The 20,040-nt window shown below is 43.5% G+C and overlaps 1 long non-coding RNA gene across 1 annotated transcript; it reads right to left on the bottom strand.

Moving 5' to 3' along the window:
- Positions 1-13,497: 13,497 nt before the first annotated feature.
- Positions 13,498-18,714, bottom strand: LOC111093962. Its single transcript, XR_005383529.1, has 3 exons — positions 18,437-18,714; positions 15,498-15,585; positions 13,498-13,712 (listed from the first exon to the last, which is right to left on the bottom strand). It is a non-coding gene; the product is annotated as an uncharacterized LOC111093962 (long non-coding RNA).
- Positions 18,715-20,040: the final 1,326 nt, after the last annotated feature.

The raw sequence follows: 20,040 nt of genomic DNA, 5'->3' as shown, positions 1-20,040 counted from the left end.
TTTATCTAGTTGTGAAGCCGGCACTGTTTATTGGAACGGATGTCTTTGAAGTGAACGCTTTGGCAGCCAACAGTTTAATAATGCCAGCCACCTCGGTTATGATGCTTAGAGCACATTTGCTCATCTGTTTTCTGTCCGTGGGCACTTGATCACGGTGTGTGATCCTTTAATAATTCAGTAGCTGAATTACCTTTGCTACTCTTTTGAGGGACTTTGCATTGTGTTCATAAGGGAGATGAGTGTTATGGCTCTGATCTGAAATGCTGGCCTCACAATGAGTTAGGAATATTCCCAGCTTTTCAATTTTGGGGAAAGTTAGAGAGAGATTGGTATTAGTTCTTCTTTAAATGTTTGGTAAAATTCGCCAGAGAAGTATCAGGTTCTGGGCTTTGCTTTGTCAGACTTTTGATCACCGATTCTATCTTCTCACTAATTATGGGTCTATTCAGATTGTCTGCTTTCCATAACTTAGTCTTGGCAGGTTTTGCGTTTTTAGAACTTTGCTACTTCATCTGGGTCATCCAATGTGTTGGTGTACAGTTCTTCATAGTACTCTCATGATCCATTTTATTTCTGTAGAATCAACAGTAATGTCACCACTTTCATTTCTGATTTTTGTATTTGAGTTTTCCCTTTCTCTCTGTTCATTTAGCTAAAATGTTGTCAATTTTGTCGACCCTTTTGAAGAACCAACTTTTTGTTTCATTGGTTCTATTGGTTTTCTTTTCTGTTTTCTGTCTCTCTGCTCTGATCTTTATTTTCTCCTCTCTTCTCCCGACTTTAGGTTTCATTTGTTCTTCTCCCGGTTCCTTAAGTTGTAAAGTTAGCTTGTTGATGTGAGATCTTTCATATTTTTTTAATGTAAACATTTATAGTTATGAATTTTCCCCTTAGCACCGCCTTCCCTGTGTCCCATAAATTTTGGTACACTGTGTTTTTGTTTTCACTTGTCTTCAAGCATTTCCTCCATTGATTTCTTCTTTGATCTATTGGTTGTTTAGACATGTGTTCTTTAATTTCCACAATTTTGAAAATTTTCCATTTCTTTTGTTATCAATTTCTTTTTTTAAAAAAACATTTTATTTATTTATGAGAGAGAGAGAGAGGCAGAGACACAGGCAGAGGGAGAAGCAGTCTCCATGCAGGGTGCCCGACAAGGGCCTTGATCCCGGGACTCCAGGATTATACCCTGGGCTGAAGGCAGTGCTAAACCACCAAACCATCCAGGCTGCCCTTGTTATAAATTTCTAACTTCATCCCAATGTGGTTGGAGAAGATACTTTGGAGAATATCTATCTTTCAAAATATATTGAGATTTAATTTGCAGTCTAACATAAGGTCTGTCCTGGAAAATGTTCTCTTGGGAAGAGCATGTCTGTGGCTGCTGGTTGGAGTGTTCTTTTTTTAGGCTTTATTTATTTTAAAGAGAGAGCATGTGAGAGAGTGGGGGTGGGAGGCAGTGGGAGGGAGAGAATCTCAAGCAGACTCCCCACTGAGTGTGTAGCTTGACACAGGGCTCAATCTCACGACCCTGAGATCATGACCTGAGCAGAAACCAAGAGTCAGATGCTTAACTGTCTGAGCCACCCTGGCGCCCCTGGGTGAAGTACTCTTGATGTGTCTGTTAGGTGTAGGTTGATTGTGTTGCTCAGGTCCTTACGTCCTTACTTTCCTCCTGACTGGTTGTCCTGTCCACTACTGTAAGTGACATCGTCAGGTCTCCCAAATATTATTAGAGAGCTGTCCATATTCCAGTTTTGTGAATTTCTGCTTTGTATATTTTGATGGTCTCTCTATAGGTGTGAAACTGTTTATAATTGTATCTTCTTGCTGCAAAGAGCCCTTGATGAACATATCATGCCTTCTTCCTCTCTTGTAAATGTGTTGATTTCAAGATGACTTTGTCTGGTATTAGAGCCTCCTGCTCTATTTTGGTCACTGTTTGCCTGGAATATCTTCTCCCACCCTTTCATTCAATCTGTTTGGATCACCAGTGAGTCTCTTGTGGATAGCATATGGTCAGATCTTGTGTTTTTATCCATTCTGCCAGTCTCTGTCCTTTGATTAAAGAGTCTAATCTGGGGATCCCTGGGTGGCTCAGCAGTTTAGCACCTGCCTTTGGCCCAGGGCGCCATCCTGGAGTCTCGGGATCAAATTCCGCATTGGGCTCCCGGCATGGAGCCTGCTTCTCTCTCTGTGTCTCTGCCTCTCTCTCTCTCTCTCTCTCTCTCTCTCTATCATGAATGAACGAATAAATAAATAAATAAATAAATAAATAAATAAATAAATAAATATTTTAAAAAAGAGTCTAATCCATTTACATTTAAGGCAATTACTAAAAATGGATGCCTTGATTCTGTCATTTTGCTATTTGATTTTTATATGCCTTCTAGTTTTTTGTCCCTCATTTCCTGCATTCCTGTCTTCTTTTGTGTTTAGGTAATTTTTTGCAGTGAAATGTTTAAATTCCTTTCTCATTTCTTTTTGTGTGTATTCCATAGCTATGAAAGGAAGGAAGGGCCCTGGCCCTTCAAATCTCCTGGAGGTCCCTTCAGCTGCAGAGGAAGGAGCTTGCTACAACGAGATGGGGGTGTGGGGAGGCACAACAACAATCACTCTCACCTCTGTGTCTACAGTGCTGTGCTCAGAACCTGCAATTAGCGATCAAAGCACCTATCTCCAATGTTTGGAGGACGTGCTCCTTTTTGCTCTCTCTGGTTCCCTCAAGGTGTGTGCACGCTGCTTCGGGAATGCGTGGCGGGCTGGGGCTGAGAAGCTCCTGTGTTAAGAGCTGAAAGTGACCAAAAGTCAGCCAGCTTATGGCCAAGCCTTCTCCTGGAAGTGGCCTGCCTTCTGCAGACCACACAGTTCCAGAATAGTTACTGAGGTTCTGCCTGGGGAGACAGGTTCTTGGTGCTCCCTGCTCTGCCATCTTCCTAGGGTCCTTTCACAACCTTAAAAAGAAATGTTCCCTCTTGTCATAACATTTTCTTCATTCTAAAGGGTGGTAGTACTAACTCAGCCTTAACTTTCCTTTGCTTCCCCTTTAAGATGAGCAGTTGTTCCATTTCAGTTGGAAAATGGTGACCAGAAATATTAGACTGTATTTTACATCTGATACTTTTGGCCTTATGAAGAGGTAGGGGATGTCCCTAAGCGACCTGATTCATTTGCTTATGGCACTGGAAAAGGTGACCAAACCCTGACGTCTGCTGGGTTTACATGGCCTAGATTTGAGAGAATCTGCATGACTTAGCTTCATGAGCCCAGAAGGGCACCTCTTTCCTTGGCTATCCAACAGCACCTATCTTTCCAAGGAAAACAAGAAGAAACCAGCTCTTGAGTGTCCCACGTGAAGAAAGAAAGCTATGCCTGGATATCCCAAAGTCCCTAAAGGAAGATAGTGAGAGTGGCCAGGACACTTTTCCTTTCCAGGACTGACACCCAGCTGTTCCCCCAGGGCTTGACTCCAGGCCATGGGAATCTCCTCTGTGCCTATCCACCACCGCCTGGCAGGCCAGCTCACTCAGGACCAGAACTGCTTAGTCCCTTAAGATATTACCCTTGATAGAAGGTAGGAAGATGGCTGGGAGCTCATGAACATTGCTCAGCATTGTCTTGGACAGACTTATAGGGACAATGAGCCTTTGTTGTCTCTCAGTGCCTGACACTTCTATCACATTATACCCAAAGGACTCTAAAATAGATCTAATGGAGGTTGAAATGAGATCCTTAATTGTGCCATGTCCTAAAACACTACAATCTGTTTTTCTTTAATTTTTTGTTATAACTTAGAAAGTATAATCTTCTTCACTGACAGGAGTATATATTTGAGTAATTCTTTCCAGAATGTGTGATATGGATGCATCTCAGATACTTAGGTACCTAAGAATGGCAAAGGCTGAGGTAGTTTGGGTCCGGAAGGCAAGAGGGGCTCAGAGAATCTGTGAAGGTATGTAGGATGTGTCCAAAATACCCATAAAGGGAACGCAATCAAACTGACCACAGACGTCCCATCCACAGCAATAAATGCCAGGAAACAATGGAACAAAAGCTTTATGGTATGAAGGGTAACCAACTATCAACACTAAATTATCCATTAAACTACCACTCCAGAATGGATAAAATAAGGCTCTTTGAGACATTTAAAGACCAAAAGGAGTGTATCTAACTTACAGGCTCTCCCTGGAGTGGCCACTAAGTATACTTTGTCAGGAAGGTAAAAAGGAGTGGGTTGAAAGAGCAAAAGCAAAAACATTGGTAAATCCTATTAGTAAAGGTAAATAGAGTCAATTATTTTAAAATTAAAACGAGAAAAAATTAAGTTAAAACTTGAGGGAGATATAAAAACTATATGAGAGTTTTGCTTTGTAAACAGCGGAGTAGCTTGTGTCAGAGTAACTTTCCCTCAGATAATAATCACATGTTCTATGAAAAATTAAAGACACTGGAGATATTGGAGAGCAACTGAAGATGATACAGACGGGAATACAGACAGAACAGGCCTGCAGCAGGTGGCCCACAGGGAAAGGGCGTTGGCCTAAGGACACAGCTGCCAGAGGTAGAAGTGGCCGATGAAACCCCCAGGAGGGAGCTACCACAAGGCCCATAAATCTGTATAAACTCCATCCAAATCCTTGTCTGACTCCTGAGCTGCAGATGTAGGGAAGATGCCAAAGGCCTCTGAGAAGAAACGCAACAGCTGGAGGCTGAAAGAACCCAGCAGACTCGGCACTGGCTTCCATCAGGGACGACAGACATGTTTGCAGCCAAGGAGGCAACCTGCTAGGACAGAAACAAACCCTCCTCCAATGAAGATAATACAATCCAGAGTTGCTACAACATGCAGAGGACAATGACTGGTGCACAGTAATTTACAATGAAAAGGTACTAGACATGTAAAGACTCAGGAAAATGTGACCTATCAAGAAAAAGCAGTCAGTAGAAACTTACCTCAAGATAGTGAAAGATGGTGAAATTAAAAGATAAGGACTTTAATACATTCAAGGAATTCAAGGAAAATATGGTCAGAAAGGATAAATGGATGGGGACTCTCAGCAGAGAAATAGAAATTATCTTTTTAGAGTACCAAATGGAAAGTCTGGAACCTAAGATTACTACAGATCATATGCTGGGTCATAAAACAAATCTCGTATTTCCAATAATTGAAATCTTGGAAAGTATATTCTCTGATCACAATGGAGTTAAATTAGAAATTAATCATAATTATCCATCTGGGGAAACACAAATATTTACAAATTAAAGAACACACTTTTACATAATCCATAATCAAAAAAATCACAAGAGGAATTAGAAAATATTTCAAACTGAGTGACCATGAATATATAACAAACAAAATCCATAAGATGAGGTGAAGGTGAGCTTAGAGGGAAAACTATAATTAAAAATTATATAAATGTTCACATTAAAATTTCAAAAGATGATCTAAGATCCCACCATAAGAAGTTTGAAAAATGAGCAAAATAAATCCAAATTAAGTAGCAGGAAGTAGAAAAAAATTATAAAGGTGAGAAATTAATAACAATTATTTGACAGAGAAGTTAATTGATGGAGAAGTCAATAAAGGCAAAGGTTGTTTTGTTGTTTTTGGAAAATATTAATGAAATTGATAAAGCCCTAGCAAGACTGATCAAAGGAAAAAATAATCATAAGCTACCAATATCAGAAATATGAGAGGACATCACTACATATTTTAATAGGATACTATTAGAACACTATGAATAATTTTATACTGATAAGTTTGACAGCTTAAATTTGACATTCTTAAAAACACAACTTATCGAAATTGACACAAGGTAAAATAGAAAATTTGGATAGCCCTATTTTTTTAGGTGAGAACTTTAATGGACTGAGCACTATTATTGACAGTCCTATGTCTAGTAAAGAAATTGAATTTGTGATCAAATGCCTCCCTAAAGACAACACCTGAGTTAGGACACTTCAAAGATAAATTCTATCAAATAGCTTGTGAAGATATGATGCCAATATTTCACAAAATATCTCAAAAACTAGGGAGAAGAAAACCCTTCCCAACTTGTTTTGTGAGGCCAGCTTAGTTTTCATGTCAAAACCTGGCAAAGACATAATGAAGTATGAAAAGTTACAGAGGAACATCTTTCATGAAGAGAGATGTAAAAATGTGAACAAAATACTAGCAGGTTGAACCTGGTAACATATAAAAAAGGGAGTCATACACCATGACAACGTAGAGGTCTTCCAGGAATGCAGGGTTAGGTTAGCAAGTGACAGTCAGATCCATGGAATTCACCATATTGTGACAAAAGAAAGGAGGAGCCTACGTGAATATTGCAATGGGAACAGGAAGAGCATTCAGCCGCGTTCAAACTCCACGCGAGAGAAAGGCTCTCAGCAACTAAGATCGACTGGAAAAACCCCACACCGACTCGGGTGGGCAGGACTAACTGAGCGTCTGAGCCAGCACCGTGTCCTCCCACCTTAGCCCTCAGGTGGGCGGGCAGTTTCTTCCTTTCATAGAGTCCTTCCTTTTCATAGAGTTTCATTCATGTTTGGAATGTCAGCCAGTCTCGTTACATGTTTAAAAATTTCTTTACATTCGCTCTGCCTCGTTAGGGCGTTCGTGTGACACCGCACGTATGGCGTTCCCTTCTCTGCTCTTAATTCTTTCGTTTCTGCTGATACTTAATATTTCCAACTCCTGAACCTTCACACGGGTATTATGCTCTTGTTTGCTACAGAATTAAAAAGCAGGAAGAGAAAAAATACCGTGATGTCTTTCATGCAGTCAGCGCTAGTGATGCTGGCCCTGGGCGTTCCGGCTCGGGGAGCTGCCAGCTGGGCAGGTGCAGAAGCTGTGAAACTCTGGGCATTTTGAAAACCCGCTGGAGGAGCCGAGTGGACGGGGCAATGGGTGGGACTTGAGGAAAGTTGAATATGCCTGCCACTTATAATTGCACTTTTTTTTTTTTTAGCAGATTTACCACCCCAAAATCACTGCGCAACTTAGTAACACTGTGTGTCACCTCTTGGAATGATGTGTTTGGTTTTTTTTATTTTTAAAAAATATTTATTTGAGAAGGAGAGAGAGCAAGCTTAGGCGGTGGAGTGGGCAGAAGGACAGGGAGAGGGACTTTCAGGCAGACTCCCCATGAGCACGGCCGGCGCGGGGCTCGATCTCACCACCCGGGATCATGACCTAAGCTGAAACCAAGAGTTGAGGCCTCATCTACCAAGCCGCTCAGGTGCCCTGATGTGTTTGACTTTAAGGTGAATTTTCAAGTTGCTGATACAACCTACTTTGATGCTTTGTTGTGGAAGCCACTTTGGATGTGCGGGGAGAACCAGCGGTGGGATGCATGAGCTTTGCACGTGTGCATCCTGGAGGGCGGGTGACAGGACCTGCCTGCGGGGCTGGGCAGCGCCAGAGAGCTTCACATCACTGCTCCATGGCTCGATCTCATCTAATCACTTTTATTACTTTCCAGAAATATAAATAGGAGTTTCTGGATGGGGAGACCATGGTCTGCTCTTGTTTTCTCCTTGTGCTTCTCTGGATACAAGTAACCAAACCACCATGTCCACAAATGGCAAATGCACTGCACATGGTGATTGGATAGCAGGGGTCACAGCACGTGATATGGTTCTCAGGACAATGGGCAGGTGTGGACATGGACGGACACTGGATGACCTGAGGGATCATATTTATTTGGTTGAGTATGGCTGCATCGCCAGGTCCCATGGGGAACTGTGGTCAGGGGTGACCGTGGCACCGGGTCCCACAGGCAACTGTCTTGATTCTTCAAGAAATGCCTGTTGGAGTGGTGAGGGGTAAAATGCTATGATCTCTGTCACTTGACCAAAATCCTTGGCCAAAACGGTAAATGAAGTAAATATAAAAATATGTGAAGCTGTTAAATGATGGTGTGAAGTGTCTGGGTGTCTGCGATATTCTTCTCTCTGCCTTCATGGATATCAGGCACTTTCTTTTTTTAAGATTTTATTTATTTATTCTTGAAAGACACACACACAGAGAGAGAGAGAGAGAGACAGAGACAGAGACAGAGACAGAGACACAGGCAGAGGGAGAAGCAGGCTCCATGCAGGGAGCCCGACGTGGGACTCGATCCCAGGTCTCCAGGATCACGCCCTGGGCTGAAGGCAGCGCTAAACCGCTGAGCCACCCAGGCTGCCCTGTCAGACACTTTCATAATGAAACTTGTTTATTTTATAAACTGTTCCAGGCACACTACCCCTTCCAGGGGCAGGGAGGTCACTCTCTATTCAGTGGTGGCCAGGCCCTGATGGGATTGTGTGGAACTCTGTACACTTCCTCACTCACCTTGGAAGAGCTTCATTCTGGAGAGTGACATCTGTCTAAACCAGTGGACTCAATCTCACCATTCCCAGTTTCACCTCCTGGGGGTGAAGGAGCGGGGAGACCCCTGGGAAAGAGCCAGTCACTCCCCACTTCCTGACCACCGCCAGCCCCCTACCCCGCAGCCACTTGTCACCCACATACTTATCCCCTGGTTCTTTCTAGCATTTTCCTGTCACCTTCATCTCCTCTTAGATTTCTCTCCCAATCTCACAGTTCTCTGTTGACTGAGGTGCTGGACACACCTTGTTTTCCCGGGTCTGTGCAGTGACCCCGCGGAGCTTCCTCCACTGCTCCATGGGGAGCGTTTGCGGCCCAGTAATGGCAGGGGCTCTGTTTCTGTAGAGACCTGGGCCCGTGGAGGGCATCTGGGCATCACCCAGACGAGGCCATGACAGGTGGGCTCCACCTGCCGTTCTGAGGGGGAGCAGCAGCTCAGAGATGCCGAGGGTCCCACCACCCACCGTCCCCACCTGCCCTAGAATGCACAACCAGGGAAGGGAGGAAGCCTTGTCTTACTACAGCTGACAGGCCAGCGATGACCTCATTACCTGCAGGTCTTCAGAGAGTGGGATTAACCTGAGTGTGGACATGATGTGTTTGGATCACCTGCCCAAGACCAGCATTGGGGTGCAGCCAGGCTCAAGTCCCCGAGTTAGGGCGCCCCCACTGCCTTCTAGAAAATGCCTCCCGTGGACTCACTGTTTGGTCAGTGTCCTGAAAACACTACCTTTCCGTGGGAGCAGTGACTCACACGTGTCTTCAGGCACTGTCATGCAGAGAGCCTGCTAGGGACACTGCACTGCATTATGCAAGGTGTCAATGTGCCCTGTGACAGGGAGCCCTATGCCCCCCAGGTGTAGAGCACATTTCAGCCCCACACGTGCCCGCAGACACAGGGCGCTCACACCTGTCCAGGGCTCCTGAATACAGGTTCTCAGGGGCTCTGGCCACGATAGAAGGTATGGGACATGGGGGACGTGTTTGCTTCAGGAATCAAGGAACTGTTGACAGCACGCTGCGGCTAGCATTGCACGGGTGAGCAGCACCTGCACGGGCATTTTATATCTTACATCTGGGTGTTCCATGTTGAATATCAGACACGTTCTATTTTCAAAGCACAATTGCACAAGCAGACGTAGACATGTGTGTGGGGCGCTCTTGTCCTGGCTACAAGTCTGTTCCCACCTGGGACACACCTGCTCAGATACTTTACCATTTCATTGTTTAACTTGCTTTCTGGAGCTGGTCCCCAGGTGCACTGGAGCTGTTGTTTGGAGTGCGGTGACCACCCGTTGCTTGGGTCAGCTGCACAGTGAAGAGGTGGAGAGGGAAGGTGTGATTTCTGAGGTGACCCGAGGGCACGCAGCTATACACCACCCCCCAGGCATGAATGTGGGACCTGCGCGGCCTCGCCTGCCTCCCCAGCATGAGGCTTTGCTAACCTGTGTCTCAATTCTACTGCATGTGCTTAATTATCATTTTTAGAGGAAAGTTTAAAGAAACATGTGTGACAGCTAACATAGTGCTAGGCACTATTTCAAGGGCCAGACACGCATTAACTCATTCACCCCATACTAAACTCCACAAAGAACAAAAGGTCACAGGAATCAGGCTACTGAGAGGCAGACAGCCCAGCTGTGCTGCGGGGCACCGACGCCATCCTCCCTGCTGGCACCACCAGAGCTGACCAGCAGGCCCCCTGCCCCAAAGCCTTGGAACCTGGGACTCACCCTGGATGGTGCCTGGGAGCTGAACCTTCTGGTTTATGTGGGGTCCCAACAACAAGCCTTGGTATCCTCTGCTCTCCAAGAGCAAAAGTTGAACCAATGCTCTTTGGCTGCCCCAAACCCAGACTCCCTTCTTCCTGTCGGGGAAAAAGATTTTCCCAGCTCTGCTTTTATTTTCTCTCCACCCAGGGAACTACTTCAAGCTCCTTTCTCTACCTTAGTTAATAAACTAGACATCAGGGGGAAATGGGCACATAATCATTTCCATGGCAACCACTCCACATAGTAATTATTCTCAATTGTTCCTTCTCTGGAATTTGTGGTCTTGGGCATTCATGGTGAGAAGCCACACCAGCTATGTGTGTGTTGGGTAGAGTTAAGCAAGTCTGTGCTGTAGAGCTGCTGCCTGGGTATGTGTGGCGCATCTCTCCAGAAGGAGGCTGACTCCGCTGACCGCAGAATCCTCCCCACCTGACTCTTGATGGGCCCCCCACTTGCATCCTTAGCCTTGTACTGCTGTTCTGGGACCTGTTTACTGTCAAAGTGCTGCAAAATGTTTGTAGAGAGTAGATTTTAAAATATTGATGATGTTTTCAGCCGTACCCTGAAGTAAGAGTGAGACACATAGCCATCCCACCCCCGGCCCACAGGAGAACCTGGGCTGGGCTGCCCGTGACTCAGCCTGCAGCCAACACCCACGGGAACAATGGGGACCCACATCCCTCGGGGCCGCGACACCAAGGGAATGCGCCAATCTTGGCACCCACCTCCCCACAGCAGTTAGCGTGCTGGGGGTTATCTTGTGGCTCACCAGTTTGGAAGGTTTCCACCTTCGGGAACAGAGGGTGTGATCCCCTGGCGTCCGGTCCAAGCCGTCGGGAAGCACCTCCAGAAATGTCAGGCTCAGCAGGATGTTCGTCTGTGAGATGCTGGGTGTGCATCTTCATCTTGCTCTCATGCCATTACACTATCATAGAAAACGCCGTGAGGAACACACTGTTTGGGCTCTGCAGTCATCACTCCCACCCGAGAGAGGACAACAGCTAGTGCTCCCAGAACTCGACCCACCGCCCTGGCTCCACCCGCACCACCCTGCCCAGAAGAGTAGTGCTCCTCTGTTGCTGCGTAACTAGCCCGCCTAAATCCCAGTAGCCCGTAAACACCTCGCAGTGCCTGGCTGAGGTTGGTGCCAGTCTGGCTGGGTGGCCCAGATTCTCAGGGCTCCCGTGTGGTGGCCTCATCTCAGTCGGGGGCCAAAGGGTCCACTTCCTAGCTCACTGGCATGAGGTTCACGGGAGACACTAGCTCCTTTCCGGGTGCCACTGGAGTGTCTCCCAGAGCCGGTAGTTGGAGAGAGGGCCCCAGGAGTGGAAACATGGTCCCATCAGCCTCGCTCGGAGGTGACATCCCTTCACAGCTGCCACCTCCTGCTGGCTACACAGTCCGACCCCTGTGATGGGAGCTGCGTGGGCAGGAAGCCAGGAGTGGGACCACGGGGGCTATGGAGAGGTTGCCGTCAGCAGAGCAGGTGCAGGATGTGCATTTATCAGCTGCTTAATGTGCTCCTAATGTAGCAAGAAGTCGTAGGTTTGGCAAGTCATCTATCTAAGCAAGACCCTAATAATTACCCTGTTTTATTTTCATATTTAGCCACACAAGGAACTGCTTTCCAGAGAAGGGCAGATGCTTGCCCAGATAGGAAGATATAATGACAGGTGAAAGGGCTGTGATGAGAATGTGCGTCTCTAATTCACATCTATTTCATTCCATGCAGTTTCCAAGAAAAAAGGCACAACCTTTGCCTTTCAGGAGAAACTGAAAATTTTCTTGGGAAGATGAATGCTGTCTCAATGAATGAACAAAGAATCATGGTCTTAGTATTTTCCATAAACTACAGAGGAGGTTTTGGTTTTATGTGAGGGTAAGAGAAGGGCAGTCGGGATCTCAGCATGTGAGCAAAACGTTTTCCATCATCAGTAAAGGAGACTATTCAGAAGCAGGAGAGATTTCCAAGCGTCTGTTACATGTTTGCCTCACCCTGGAGGGAGCCCCACTTCCCACTGTGTCCAGGAGTGACGGGTGGCAGGAGCACAATAGGTTTGTGGAAGGGATGCCTGGGTGGCTCAGCCATTGAGCATCTACCTTCAGCCCAGCGCATGATCCTGGAGTCTCAGGATTGAGTCCCACATCAGGCTCCCTACATGGAGCCTGCTTCTCTCTCTGCCTGTGTCTCTGCCCCTCTCTCTCCTTCTGTGTGTCTCTCATGAATAAATAAATAATCTTTAAAAAGAAAAGTTTTGTGGAAAACGACTGTTTATTTAAATTAATCAATTTAATTAAATGACACATCCCCATGGGAAAGAATAATTCAAACAGGGTGGATTTCTCATAAGACAGCATGGAGACTGGAAAAACGTGTGGAAGGACATGTTTAAAATATGAAACCAAAAGAGCTACTAAGTGAGAGTTTTACATCCAGCAAGAGCACCCTCCAGAAATTAGGGAAATACACTCTCAGGAAGAGAAACACTCTTAGCACTTCCTACAGCATGCATTTTGAAAGATGTGCCAGGGGTCTCTCAGGCAGAAAGAGACGATACCAGATGGAAACACAAACTTCCAGAAGGAAGGGCAAGAGGAGCAGCAGATCCCGAGTGAATGCAGTTGGTGATCTCTCCTTCTCACTCCTGGCTCTGACATCCATTCCGTCTAACATTAGTAGGGCTGTCTGAGGATGTTCAATGCATGTGGATATGATACCCTTGGTGACCACACATAAAGGGTAAAGTTAGAGGGATCCATATGGTGACGAGACTTCATACCATCTACAAATAGTGACAGTTTTACTTCTTCCTCACCAATTTGGATGTCTTTTATTTCTTTTTGTTGTCTGACTGCCATGGCTAGAATGTGCAGTACTAGGTTGAATAAAAGTGGTGAGAGTGGGCATCCCTATCATGTTCCTGACCTTAGGGGAAAAGCTCTCAATTTGCTACCATTGATGTAAGCTGTGGGGTTTTCATATATGGCCTTTATTATGTTGAAGGATGTTCTCTCTACACCTACTTTGTTGAGGCTTTTTATCATGAATGGATGCTGTACTTTGTCAAATGCTTTTTCTGCATCTACTGAAATGATCATATGATTTTATTGATTGATTCGTGAGCATTGAACCATCCTTGCATTCCACAAATAAATCCCACTTGATCATGGTCAGTTATTTTTTTTTTTTGATATATTGTTGGATTTGGTTTCTTCGTATTTTGTTGAGAATTTTTACATCCATGTTCATCAGGGATATTGGCCTGTAGTTCTCTTTTTTAGTGGTATCTTTATCTGGTTTGGGTATCAGGGTAATGCTGGCCTCACAATGAATTTGGAAGCTTTCCTTCCTCTTCTTGGGAATAGTTTGAGAAAAAATGGGTATTGACTCTTCTTTAAATGTTTGGTAGAATTTGCCTTTGAGGCCATTTGGTCCTGGAATTTTGTTTGTTGGGAGATTCTTGTTACTGATTCAATGTCTTTGCTGGATCAGTGTGTCCAATTTTTCTGTTTCTTCCTATGGTGATGAGGTCTAACATCCCACTTGAGATGGTAAAATATTAATTCTAAGTAGATTGAAAAGTGAAGCGAGAAGTTAATATCTATATTGTAATTTCTAGAGAAACCACTAAAATATTATGTAGAAAAGATAAAGTAAAACAAAAAAATAGGTAAATCAAAACAAAAAAACTAAAAAATATTCTAATAATCCAAAAGAAAACATGAAAGGGAAGAAAAAGGGAAAAACGAAGGATGTAAATATAGAACATATAATGGAACACATAAGTGGTAGATCTAAATTCAAATGTATCAATAATTAAGAAAAGTGTAAATCATCTAAGCATACCAATTAAGACAAAAATTGTTAGACCAGGGATGCCTGGGTGCCTCAGTCATTGAGCATCTGCCTTCAGCTCAGCTCGTGATCCCAGGGTCCTGGGATCAAGTCCCACATCGGGCTCCCCTCAGAGAGCCTGCTTCTTCCTCTGTTTATGTCTCTGCCTCTCCCTGTGTCTCTCATGAATAAATAAATAAAATCTTTTAAAAAAAAAAGTTGTTAGACCAGACGGAAGCAACACGACCTACCTATGTGCATCTATAACCAATATAAGTAGATTGAAAATAAAAAGGTGGGGCAGCCGAGGTGACTCAGTGGTTTAGCACTGTCTTCAGCCCAGGGCGTGATCCTGGAGACCCGGGATCGAGTCCCAGGTCAGGCTCCTCCCATGGAGCCTGCTTCTCCCTCTGCCTGTGTCTCTGCCTCTCTCTCTCTCTCTCTCTCTCTCTCTCTCAGATAAGTAAATAAAATCTTAAAAAAATAAAAAGGTAGAAAAAATATGCAAAGCAAGCAGCATTCTAAAAAACTGAAGTTACAGAGTGAGCTTCAGAGCAGTAAGGATGAATGCCACATAATGATAATGCAGTCAGTTCACCAAGAAGACACAGAGGCCCTCGGCTGGTGTGCCCCTGCTAGCAGGGCAGCAAAATACATGAAGCAAAGGCTGATAGCCTGGAAAGGGGAAGCAGACCAGCCCTGCCCTGTCTTGCCCACTCAGGCAGCTGTACCAGAGCCCCATAGGCCAGGCAGCTCACAGGATGATTTCCCTCTCAAGAGCCTAGAGGCTGGAAGTCTGAGGTCAAGGCAAGAGTGCTGTCCTTGGCTTGTAGTCAACCACCTTCTCACTACATTCTTAAGGGGCCTTTCCTCTGTGCTTGCACGAAGAGACAGGGATGCAGAAAGGTAGCTGGTGTCTATTCCTTCAATTATAAGAACAGTCTGTCAAGTTAGGGCCCTACCTCCTGTTTTAACCTTAATTACCTCCTTACAGCCCCATCTCTCAATACAGCTGCTGGAGCCTCTGATCTCAACATACAAACTGGAGGGTGGGGGTGAGGTGGAGGACATATAATTCAGTCCTTTTTTTTTTTTTTTGGTAATGATTTTATTTATTCATGAGAGATACAGAGAGACAGAGACATAAGCAAAGGAAGAAGCAGGCTCCCTGAGGGGAGCCCAATGTGGGACTCAATCCCAGAACCCTGGGATCACACCCTGAGCTGAAGGCAGATGCTCAACCATTGAGCCACCCAGGCGTCCCTACAATTCAGTCCTAACAAGACTCTCTCAGTAACTGATAGAAAAGTTGACAGAAAATGAGCGAGGGAATGGAAGGACTGGCATTCATAGAATACTCTGCTGAATAACATCAAAGCACACATCCTTCTTGAGTGTTAATGGACATTCCCTGAGACAGACCCAACCTCGGGTCATAAAACACATCTTAACAAATTTGAAACAAAAACAAAAAAATTCACAATGGAATTAAACTAGAAAACAATAATGAAAATACCTGGAAATTTCCTTAATTATGTGGAAATTAAGCAGCACACAGCTAGATAATTCATGCATCCTGGATGATATTTTGGAAAAATTATAAACTAAACAATGAAAATAGAAATACAAAATATCAAAATTTAGTAGTGTTCAGAGGTACATTTATATTAGCATTTAATTAGAAAGAAGAAATAAATGCTTATATCTGAAACAGAAAAGTTAGAAATCCACAATCTAAGCTTCCACCTTAAGAAATTAGAAAAAGAAGAGCATGTAAACTGAGGGCCAGCAGAAGGAAAGAAATAACAAACATAAGAGAAATCAATGGAGTTAAAACTGGAAAGACCATAAAGAAAAAAATCGGTGAAACTAAAAGCCAGTTATTTTAAAAGACCAATAAAATTGATAGACCTTTAACCAGACCAGTGAGAGAGAGAGAGAAGGTTAGGTGACCAGTTCTGGTAATGGAGGATGAGACATCACGACTGTCCCCCGAGACAGTGAGAAGACAGTAGAGGACATTACTCACTGCTTTGTGTGCATACATTCAACAATTTTGATGAAACAGACCAATTATTTGAAAGTCACAAGCTACTAAAATTCATCCAAGAAGAAATAGAGAACCTGAATAATCCTTATTGTCTTAAAGTAATCAGCTTCATGGTGAAAAACCTGAGAATGAGAATTCCAGATAAGACAATTCTCTTAGTGAGTTTGTGAATATTTAAAGAAGAAATACTACCAATTCTACACAATCTTTTTCAGAAAATAGAGGAGGAGAAACACTTCCCAACTGATGTCATGACGTCAGGTTTACCTGACAGCAAAACCAGGTACATGACAAGAAAAAAAAAGCCAGCATACAAATATCCCTCATAAACAGATGGAAAAATACTTAACAATATATTTGCAAATCAAATTAACAATGTATACAAGCAACAATGCATAGTGACAAAGTGGGCTAAACATTTGAAGTTCAGTAGGCACAATTCACCATATTAACATAGGAAAGAGGAAAAACTCAATGATCATTTCAAATAACACACAAAAAATGACAAAATTCAAGATTCATTCATGATTCAAGAGCTCTCAGCAAACTAGAAGAAGGGAACTTCCTTAGTCCGATAAAGGATGTCTATTAAAAGATCTACAGCTAATATACTAAATGGCAAAGAACTGAACTTTCTCCCCAAGATCTGGAATAAGAAAAGGACTCCTGATTTTCCCACTCCTTTCTAACATCCTCACTCGTGGGAAGGGAAGGTAGGACAAAAAGCATACAGATGGGGAAGGAAGGAATAAGAACAGCTCCATTTGCAGGTGTTATAATTGTTTGGGTAGAAAATTCAAGGAATTTACAAACAAAACAAGATACCCAGAGCTAATAAGTGCAGCGAGGTCACAGAATACAAGATCGACACTCAGAAATCACACTTTTTATACACTAACAGTGGGCTTGTGGAGACCAAGATGTGCAACTTAGGGCCACTCACAACTAGTCCACAGAAAGTGAAATACGTATACACTAAACAAAACATGAACAGGATCTTTATGCTGAAAATACAATATGCTGATGAAAGCAACCAACATAGACTCAAATAAATGATTAGAAGACTTAACACACTAAAAAGGTTAGTTAGCCCCCAAAGTGATCTACAGGTATAATGCAATTGCAGTAAAAATCCCAGCAAGGTTTTTTTTCCAGATAAAAAGAAGCATGTCCTAAAATTTGTATGGAAAGACAAAGGACTAGATTAGCTAAATCAATTTTGAAAAAGAAGAGTAAGCTTGAAGGACTCATACTCCCTGATTTTAAGACCTACTGTGAAGGTAATAAAGACAGTGTGGTTCTAGCAAATAGACACATAAATCAACGGGAAGAAGTAGAGGTTCTAGAAATAGACCCACACGAATATGGCCCATTGATTTTTACAGTGGATGCAAAGGGAATTCAATGGAGGAAAGACCATCTTTTCAACAAATAGTGTTGAAACAACTGGACATCCATATGCAAAAAGATAAACATTGATGTACACATCTGCACTGATTTAGAAAAATTAACTCAAAATGGAGCATAAATCTTAATGCAAAATGTAAAATCATCAAAGTTTTAGAACCAAAGGAGAAAACATTTTTTTACTTTGGGTTAGAAATTGAATTCTTAGACATGACACAAAAAATGCATGCCGTCAAAGAGAAAATGGATAGATTGGACTTCCTGAGAATTAAAACTTTGGCTTTGCAAAATATACTGTTAAGAGGGTGAAAAGACAAGGTATGGGCTAAAGAGAAATATCTGTGAGCCATGCATCCAACAAAGGATTTGTATCTAGAATGTATAAAGAACTCCCAAACACCCACTAAACAAAGGCAAAAGATTTGAACAGATACTTCACCAGAGAATTTTGGACAGCAAGTAGGTACATGTGGAGCTATTCCACAGTGTTGGTCAAGGGGAATGCAAATGTGGTGCTGCTCTCTGTCCATCAGAATAGCACAACAGGAAGAAGGAGAGAAAAGGAAGATAAAGAAAACACTTGACCATATCAAGCACCAGTGAGAGTGCAGAGCACTCTTCCATTGTGGTGGGCACGGGAAGATGGTGCAGCTACTCTGGAAAAGTGGCCGTTTCGTTGAAAGTTAAACACACTCTTACTGTATGATTCCTCAATCCCATCCCTAGACATTTACCCTACAGAAATGAGAATTTATCTCACAGAAGAATCTATACACAACCATTTATAACAGCTTTATTTATCATCATTCAAAACTGGAAACTGAATATCTCTCAACGGATGAACAAAGTTGCACATGCACACAATGGGATACTCCTCAGTAACAAAGGAACTAACAGTGCCTACAGGTAAAAACTTGGATGATGTCAAAGACACCCACTGAGCGAAAGGGGTCAGCACAGAAAGGTGCGTTGTATGTGATATTTCACAAAAGGCAGACCTTTAGAGACGGAGAAACAGATGAGAGTTCCCAGGAGTTTGGGGTCGTCGAGGGCTTCGATCCCCGAAGGGCAGCCTAAAGAAAGTTTCTGGAGTGTTGAAACTGTTTTGTGTCCTGATGGTTTCATTTTTGTTAGAACAGAGTAAACCTTATAGTATATATGTAAATTGGCTAAGTGAGTTAAGATGAAAAGGAAAGAGAATAAATTCTACAAGTTCCAGAAATGTTGCCGATACCGGCAGCGAACTGCTCAGCCATTACTTTCAATTCTCATTCTGGATCCTGTTTCTCAGAGGTCAGTTAAGGTTCTGGGTTCAGATTCTGAATTCCAAGTTCTGCATTTAGAATCTTGAATCCAAAACCAGATTCCAAATTCTGAAGTGGATACCTCCCCAGCCATTTGGATTGTCTGAGGCTCGCTCAAGCCCCCGCCTCTCTATGTGTCCCAAAGAACAGTTTTTATGTTTTAAATGGTTAATTAAGGAAGCATCTTTATAATATCTTCAGTGAGCCTCTTGACCCCTAGAGCTTGCTTACCATCCAGCCCGTAAGGCAGCATTGGCTGACACACGCAGGGCCCCGGTGTGTGCCTGTGGTCCTCTGCTAACACCCTCCATCAGTTTAGCAAGATGTAACGTCCCTGGCCTATGTGCTTGTTCCTTAACTATGTCACTCCATTATCTCAGGCAAAAAAAGAGGATACGCGGACTTCCTTTCCTTTAAAAGTGATCTGGTTTTGTTGTCTTATGACCAAATTATTTCTCTTTTTTTTTAAAAGGTTCACCAATTTTGCTGAACGCCTCACTGCTGGTCATTCTGGGTGTGTTTCCAGTGCTCAGTGTCCTCTTTCAGTGCTTGCCCTCACTTGCTGTGCCTCCTTCAGGAGAATTTTCTTCAGTGGCACGTTGTGCTAGGGCTTGCTGGGCAAGCTGCAGAGGCCCCTGGTGACAGGTGAGAGGAGTCCTGCTTGCCAAGTGGACAGCCCCACCACCTCCTCTTCCCGGAAGGCAGTGTCCACTGTGACTTCTAGTTTGCTTCTCTCATGTCAGCTTCTCTAAAGTTGAAGAGTCTTTTAAACTCTTCCCTGAGTCCAGTCATCTCACTTCCCAAATATTCGCTTTCTGCATGCCTTCCCTTCTCAATTGTTCTGATTCTAAATTGTGTTGTTCTTTCGTAGCTCCTACCATTTTGTTTCCTTTTGGCTCCCTTTGAAATCTTAGACTGTGGTTTTCATCTGTTTCTAGCATGCTCTTCTGAGGTGCTAACTGAATTCAATGACACACACCCTTCAGCGTGGGTTAGAAATTATTCCATGAGCCAGCTCCAAAGTTTATTTCAAGAATTAGAAAATGAACAAGTCCAATCCAATCTATATTAACAAAGATAAGAGATCAACTTATGAATGTGCAAACAACTAAATTGAGAGCAACTGAGAACTGAGAGTTACCTGCTTCCACATTTCAATGTTTGTCTATACTGCCTCTTTGGAGTTTAACCCAAGTCTTTACTTACTCTTCCAATACCTACAGTTACTTCCACGCAAGAGTAATAAACTTACCAGTTGGGACGCCTGGGTGGCTCAGCAGTTGAGCGCCTGCCTTTGG

This window comes from Canis lupus, chromosome 34 (genome assembly GCF_011100685.1).
Source record: "Canis lupus familiaris isolate Mischka breed German Shepherd chromosome 34, alternate assembly UU_Cfam_GSD_1.0, whole genome shotgun sequence".
Lineage (NCBI taxonomy): Eukaryota > Metazoa > Chordata > Mammalia > Carnivora > Canidae > Canis > Canis lupus.
This window is presented reverse-complemented; position numbering and strand designations above follow the sequence as displayed.